Source organism: Rhodamnia argentea, chromosome 6 (genome assembly GCF_020921035.1).
Source record: "Rhodamnia argentea isolate NSW1041297 chromosome 6, ASM2092103v1, whole genome shotgun sequence".
Classification (NCBI taxonomy): domain Eukaryota; kingdom Viridiplantae; phylum Streptophyta; class Magnoliopsida; order Myrtales; family Myrtaceae; genus Rhodamnia; species Rhodamnia argentea.
Genome location: NC_063155.1, coordinates 265,001 through 272,500, shown reverse-complemented (window position 1 = coordinate 272,500; position 7,500 = coordinate 265,001). Strand labels below are relative to the sequence as shown.

Sequence of the window (7,500 nt, the reverse complement as noted above, 5' to 3'; positions counted from 1 at the left end):
ATATGCCCGAGTGTGTGTTGAGATCTCGGCTACTCATCCTCTCCCCGAAGAGGTCAAAGTGCGATGGAAAGGGGAAATCCTCACTGTTCTACTGGAATACGAATGGAAGCCATTATCGTGTCACATTTGTCGTGTCTTCGGACACAAGGAGGGCTCGGCCGATTACCCACGTGCTAAACCTCCCCCAACTCCCCTTCCCAAGCCTTCGAACAACAACCACCAACCTGATGGCATGTGGAAGCAAGTCAAAGGGAGGGGCGGAAGGCGCCCACCTGCAGAGTTTGCTCGGCCTCCCCTACCGACCCCTACACAATGTCGGCCTCTTTCTCGGGAGCCTTCAATCACATTACCAGCAAACACTGGTACACCTACTGAACAGATGCTACCCATACCAAATGCTCTTTCAATGGAGATACCCCAAGTGTCGCCCGCACCACTTCAGGTACCCACCGAGGGTATTGTTAACCCCCAACTTGATACGGTGTTCCCTCCCGCCATCGCTCAGCACACGACGGCTATCTTGCCACAAAACCAGGGGCCTCCTCCCGTTTCCGAGCCGCCTACAAATACCCCCTCCGAGACTTGGAAACAAGCCCCGGCTCTACTCTCACAATTGGACCAGCCACCCACCACTCAATTCTTCCAAGTCGTGTTGGGAGCCTCTTCACACACACAACTCAACTTTGGTGATGTTGACAAATCTGGAAATGTAGCAACCCACCCACGTAACCTACGGGAGCCCTCTCGGGTGACTACTGAACAGAGGAGGAGTTTCTCTACCTCCTCTTCCCAAACCTCCTCGGTTTGCTCTACCTCAGATAAGGAGGACGGTTCAGAAAACAGGGCGCCAAGTGACGTGGAGGAGGACTTTCCCTCGCTTTCTCCACCCCATACCGGATCCAGAGCAACGGTAATTGCCCTACCCAAAACACATGAAGTACTCCCAATGGCCGAAGCACTGGACAATGCTCTTCAGCAGCAGCCAGAGGTTAATGCTATCACGCAAAATGATGACAACATACCCACCTCTTCGAAGGCCAACTCCCGGAAATCTAAGAGGAGGCCAAATAAGAAGAAATGGTAACCCCTTCCCCTCTATCCTGTAAATATGTTCTTTGGAGCTTGGAATATAAGGGGCCTTGTTGACCCCCTCCGTCAAGCGGAAATTCGGACATTTGTCCGGGACCGTCGTCTTGCTTGCATTGGCTTGTTGGAGACTAAAGTCAAAGCACCTACTTTTACTACCATAGCTCGAGCCCTTCTACCTGGATGGAGTTGGGTGGCCAACTATGATTACTCACCACTTGGTAGAATCTGGGTGGGTTGGGATCCTCGTATGGTTGGCCTAACGGTTCTTTCTACCTCGGACCAGGCGATTCATGTGCGTCTTTCACTATTTTCCTTCAACCGCTCTTGCCTACTCTCGGTGGCATATGGAGGCCACACTTTTATAGCTCGACGTTCTTTATGGACTAACCTCCGCCAACTCGGTGAATGTAACGACCCCCGGATAGTAGCCGGTGATTTCAACGCCATCCGGGACCATACGGACAGAATGGGAGGGTCGACTAGTTGGCCTCCAGCATGTAATGAATTTGGAGACTGCTTAGCCCGGTCGGGTTTGGAGGACCTTCGGTATGTGGGATACGGGTTTACTTGGACTACCTCCTCCGGCCCACAACGGAAGCAACGAAAGATAGATCGTGTTTTGGTAAACGAACATTGGACTCGCATCTTCTCTTTCTCCGAAGCCACCTTCTTGGCTCTCGGGATATCCGACCACACTCCCATGGTAGTGAAAGTCTTGCCCCCTCCTAACTCCAAGAAACCGTTCAAGTTTTTTAACTTTTGGACTACCCACCCCTCCTTCAAGGAGATAGTCTCCCAGGTATGGGCCTCTCCTATTGAAGGCACCCCGATGTTTGTTATATGTGCCAAGTCGAAGCTACTAAAATGCCGCCTCAAGCTACTCAATAGGAGATCTTTTTCCGACATTTCGAACGTATCTGAACAAGCTAGAAGTGCACTTTCAACGATCCAGGATGCTCTGGAACACGACCCAATGAATGAAGCCTTGGTGGACCGAGAAAGGGAACATCTCCACACCTTTGCAACCCCGAGACTACAGGAGGAATCTTTCTACAAGCAAAAATCTAGAATCAAATGGCTCAAGGAAGGAGATTTGAATACTAGATATTTTCACCACTTCGTCAACAAGAGAAGATTGCACAACCGTATCCTCTCGGTTATCGGCTCCGACGGCTCTACCTTGACGGAACCGAATCATGTTCAGGCTCACATTGTTAATCACTTTGAGGCGCTACTCAACTCAAGGGGTACTACCACTAGGCCGAGTGTGGATGAAATAAGGGGTTTCATTTCCCAACCTCTTTCAAACGAACAAGTGCAGCTCTTATCTACCCCTATCTCCGAGGAGGAGATCCGCACAACCTTTTTCTCCCTTCCCAAGGGTAAAGCGCCGTGGCCCGATGGCTTCAACGCGGAATTCTTCATCTCGACTTGGGATATCATTGGCTCTTCCATCACTTCCGCAATTATGGAATTTTTCAGAAGCGGTCGACTACTCAAAGAGCTTAATGCAACTATCCTTTCCCTTGTCCCGAAATCCCCAAATGCCTTGACAATGAGTGATTTCAGGCCCATTGCATGTTGTAACACTATTTACAAATGCATCACCAAATTAATGGCCAATAAAGTGGCTTCCATCCTCCCCTCACTTATCTCCCACTCGCAGACAGCCTTTATAAAAGGGAGGAGAATCAGTGATAATATCTTGATTGCTCGGGAGCTCTTTGCGGACTTCCACCACCCCCAATACAGCCCCAGATGCGCTATCAAGGTGGACTTCTCCAAGGCATATGACACAATCAGTTGGGAGTTCCTCAAACTAGTCCTTCAAGCCTTCGGCTTTCCTGACTTCTTTATTGGCCTCATCATGGAGTGCGTCACTACACCAAAGTTCTCCGTCGCTATTAATGGGGAGCTGCATGGGTTCTTTCCAAGTAAGAGAGGAATCAGACAAGGCGACCCCCTCTCTCCCTACCTCTTCACTTTGATTATGGAAATACTCTCCGGAATCTTAAACGACAAATCTTCTAACACGGGTTTTAAACCATATTGGAGATGCAAGCACCTAAAGCTTTCCCACCTTTTTTTCGCCGATGACGTCCTCCTTTTTTCGGAAGGCCACTTACCATCCATTGAGCTACTGAAGAATGGTTTGGACTTATTCTCCTCGTGGTCGGGCCTTATCCCAAACCCAATGAAGAGCGAGTTCTATACTTCCGGTGGACACCCGACCATGCTTATGCAAATTCAACATATATTAAACTTTCAACATGGCCAGCTCCCCTTTCGGTACCTTGGACTCCCCATCATTTCATCCAGGCTTCGCAAGATCGATCGTCATGCCCTAGTTAACGCTATCACGGCCGGGGCACGAGCTTGGGCCCAGCGCTACTTATCTTATGCAGGCCGGTTACAACTACTGAAATCGGTTCTCCATTCTATCCATGTATACTGGGCTACGGTATTCTCTCTCCCCAAATCGCTCTTAAAGAGTATTGAGACTATCCTACGCCAATTCCCTTGGAAGGGCCCCGATCTCGGAGTTGGTGGGGCTAAAGTATCCTGGACAAACATATGTCTACCAAAAAGGGAAGGAGGTCTCGGAATACGACGGCTTGAGGATTGTAATAAGGCCTTCATGCTCAAACATATCTGGTCCCTCTTCACCGATAAAGAATCTACGTGGTGCAAGTGGATTCATTCAAATTTTCTGCGCAAGTCTAATTTCTGGGTTGTGAATAGGCCTACTATTTGCTCGTGGTCCCGGAAGAAAATCCTTGACCTCCGCCAACAATTCTCCGATCATTTCAAGTGGATTTTGGGGAATGGCCTTTCAACATCTTTCCGGTTTGACAACCGGCATGGAAAAGGCCCTCTACACAAGTTCTTCACACCGGGGGATATATATCGTGCTCGAATCCCCCGCATTACCTCGGTTGGAAAGTTTTTCTCCTCCGACTTTCACCCATCTACCGTACTTGCTACCTTGCAGCCATGGCTTGAACCGACGCCAACCTTAGTGGAAAACATGGATGACAGGTTTATTTGGAGAGGTCATGCTTCTGGGCAATTCTCGGTGTCATCGGCTTGGAATTTCATTAGGCCAAGAGGTCATACGGTACATTGGCACCCCTTCATTTGGGACAAGGCCTTCGCCCCGAGGGATACTTTTATTATGTGGCTTGCATCGCACAACCGTCTCCCTACCCAAACCCTACTCCTTCAATATCGGAGGATTGATGAGGGATCTTGTGCTTTTTGCCATTGCATTCCGGACTCAGTCGACCATCTGTTCTTTGGATGTGGCATCACTAGTCAACTAGCAACTAAGTGGGCTTCAAATTGCCTCTTAAGTTGGCGGAATCGATCTTGGGATGACTTCTTGAGATGGGGAAAAACACACTTGGGTGGATCCTCCTTTGCTCATAGGATTGCGAGATTTGCCCTTGGCGCATTATGTCACATTATATGGTCCACCCGGAATGATATTCTTTTCCGCAACAGACAACTTTTTATCCCCGCAATGCTATTCCACCTCACCAAACTCGTCAAAGACAAAGCACTATCTCTGGGCCATGTCCGGGACCACCCGCATAATAGGCGTATCCAAGTTAACCGGGGTCTCTCGGCTTCCATATTTGACGAGCCTTCATAACGGACATGCTTCCTCTCCCAGGTTGGACTATGTTGCTGATGTTACGGGCCCGCACTCTAATCGGGCTACGATATATAACTGCTGCAGCAGCTTATGATCGTGGATTTGTATGCTTTTTCGTGATGCCTTTCCGCCACCTTATTTTGGAAGATCACCTACCTCGGTTATTGGCGGAAAAGGTCATGGCCAGGCTTGCATTTGATTCCTGGTCATATACACGCCACTGTCCTCTTGGCGCATTGCTCTCACGTTGCTTTACCTTGGGAGATCTCCAACGCCTCCTCAAAGTTCAGCAATTCTTCACACTTCTGTATGTATCTGATGTGCTCGTGTGGCTGTTCCCCTGCTTTGATACGCTGGTGGCCTTGTTTCCTCTTCTTCTCCCCTGTGTTTTCCCCCTTCCCCTTTCCCTTTTCCCTTTTTCTTCCCCGTTTTCCCACCTCTTCTTTTGGGTCGCCTTTACGTTCACCTTTTGTCTTTGGCCTTTCTGTTTGGCCTTTTTTTCTGTTTTTCTCTCTCCCTCCCCCCCCTTTTCTCTCTTGCACTTGTTCTTTTCTTGGTCTGCTTTTGGTGGCGATGCCTCCCCGCGTTTTCCTCCGGTCGGGGTCCTCCTTCGGTTCGTGCTGTCTTAGGCGGCGTGACACTCCGGTTCTGCCTTGCACTTGCTGGCCCCTACCCAACCGGCCACCTCAGTTATTGCCTTCGCCAACTTGCTGTTGCTGTGGCTGCCGTGTGGGTCCTTCGCTCTACCCCTTTTTGGTGTTGACTATTGTAACTGTTCTAATACCTGTTCTACTTCTTTGTCCGTGCTCACGTGGGCTGGTGTTGTCCGGTTCTTGTTTCTTCTAGTTTTTAGCTTCAGTGGCTTCTTTCCCCTACCCCTCTTCGCCCTCTCCCTCTTCTTTCTTTCTTCGACCGACTGTTTGGCCTTCTTTTTGTGTTTTTCATCTTCCCCCCTCCCTCTTTTCTAGTTTTGCACTGGCTTTCTTCCCTCTTGTTTGCTGGTTTTGGGCGCCGCTGTTCTCGGCCTTTGTTCTACCCGTTGTCCTCCACCGGCCGACCGGAGCAACTTCTTGGGTCTTCTCGGCAACGACGTTTCCCTCTTGAACCTCCCCCGGTTACCGCTTTCTCTACCCTAAGCAGCTGAAGTTGTTGATTGGATATGTGTACCTCCTCGCACTCCTACATCATATCTGCTGCTCCCCCTTCTCCCGAAGTTTGTTACGAGGCCTTTTTGCAGCTGCCGACATGCCTTTGCTTTGCCGTTGTGGTTCCTTGCTGTTTTCAGCTTTTGTTTAGTGTTGGTCTTACCTTTCCGCTTTAGGCTTTTATCCTTGTTCCCCATCCTCTTGGGTCTTCTTTTCCATGTATTTTGCTCCATTGCTCGCCGTTTTTCGGTTGTATTTTGCGGCCGGTTCACCTTTGAACTCCCTATGTCACATGATGTGCCATATCGAGTTCATAGTTTTTGTGTCCGGTTTTTTTTGTATCTAGCTATTTGGAAGTTCAATACATTCTTACCTTACCAAAAAAAAAAAAAAAAAAAAACAACTGCGAAAGCATTTGCCAAGGATGTTTTCATTAATCAAGAACGAAAGTTGGGGGCTCGAAGACGATCGGATACCGTCCTAGTCTCAACCATAAACGATGCCGACTAGGGATCGGCGGATGTTGCTTTTAGGACTCCGCCGGCACCTTATGAGAAATCAAAGTTTTTGGGTTCCGGGGGGAGTATGGTCGCAAGGCTGAAACTTAAAGGAATTGACGGAAGGGCACCACCAGGAGTGGAGCCCGCGGCTTAATTTGACTCAACACGGGGAAACTTACCAGGTCCGGACATAGTAAGGATTGACGGACCGAGAGCTCTTTCTTGATTCTATGGGTGGTGGTGCATGGCCGTTCTTAGTTGGTGGAGCGATTTGTCCGGTTAATTCCGATAACGAACGAGACCTCGGCCTGCTAACTAGCTATGTGGATGTACATCTCCACGGCCAGCTTCTTAGAGGGACTATGGCCGCTTAGGCCAAGGAAGTTTGAGGCAATAACAGTGTCCGTGATGCCCTTAGATGTTACGGGCCGCACGCGCGCTACACCGATGTATTCAACGAGTCTATAGCCTTGGCCGACGGGCCTGGGTAATCTTTGAAATTTCATCGTGATGGGGATAGATCATTGCAATTGTTGGTCTTCAACGAGGAATTCCTAGTAAGCGCGAGTCATCGGCTCGCGTTGACTACGTCCCCGCCCTTTGTACACACCGCCCGTCGCTCCTACCGATTGAATGGTCCGGTGAAGTGTTCGGATCGCGGCGACGTGGGCGGTTCGCCGCCGATGACGTCGCGAGAAGTCCACCGAACCTTATCATTTAGAGGAAGGAGAAGTCGTAACAAGGTTTCCGTAGGTGAACTGCGGAAGGATCATTGTCGAATCCCGCCTAGCGGAATGACCGGAGAACTCGTAAAAACTCAATAGGGGCGGTGGGTCTTTTCCCACCGTCCCTCGACGCCGGGATCGCACGGGCGCCTTGAGCGCTCGGGCCTTCTCGCCGGCACAACGAACCCCGGCGCGGAATGCGCCAAGGAACTTGAACAAGAGAGCGATGCTCCCATCACCCCAGGACATGGTGCGTGCTTGGGATGCCATGCAATCTCCTATTATTCATAACGACTCTCGGCAACGGATATCTCGGCTCTCGCATCGATGAAGAACGTAGCGAACTGCGATACTTGGTGTGAATTGCGGAATCCCGTGAACCA

General features: G+C 49.9%; 1 non-coding gene across 1 annotated transcript in view; it reads left to right on the top strand.

Annotated features, from left to right (window-relative positions):
* The first annotated feature begins 7,409 nt into the window (after positions 1-7,409).
* The window catches only part of LOC125315773, a 155-nt gene continuing 64 nt past the window's right edge, over positions 7,410-7,500 (top strand). Inside the window, exon 1 of the ribosomal RNA XR_007199060.1 lies at positions 7,410-7,500. This exon is cut by the window's right edge and continues 64 nt beyond it. This is a non-coding gene — a ribosomal RNA (5.8S ribosomal RNA).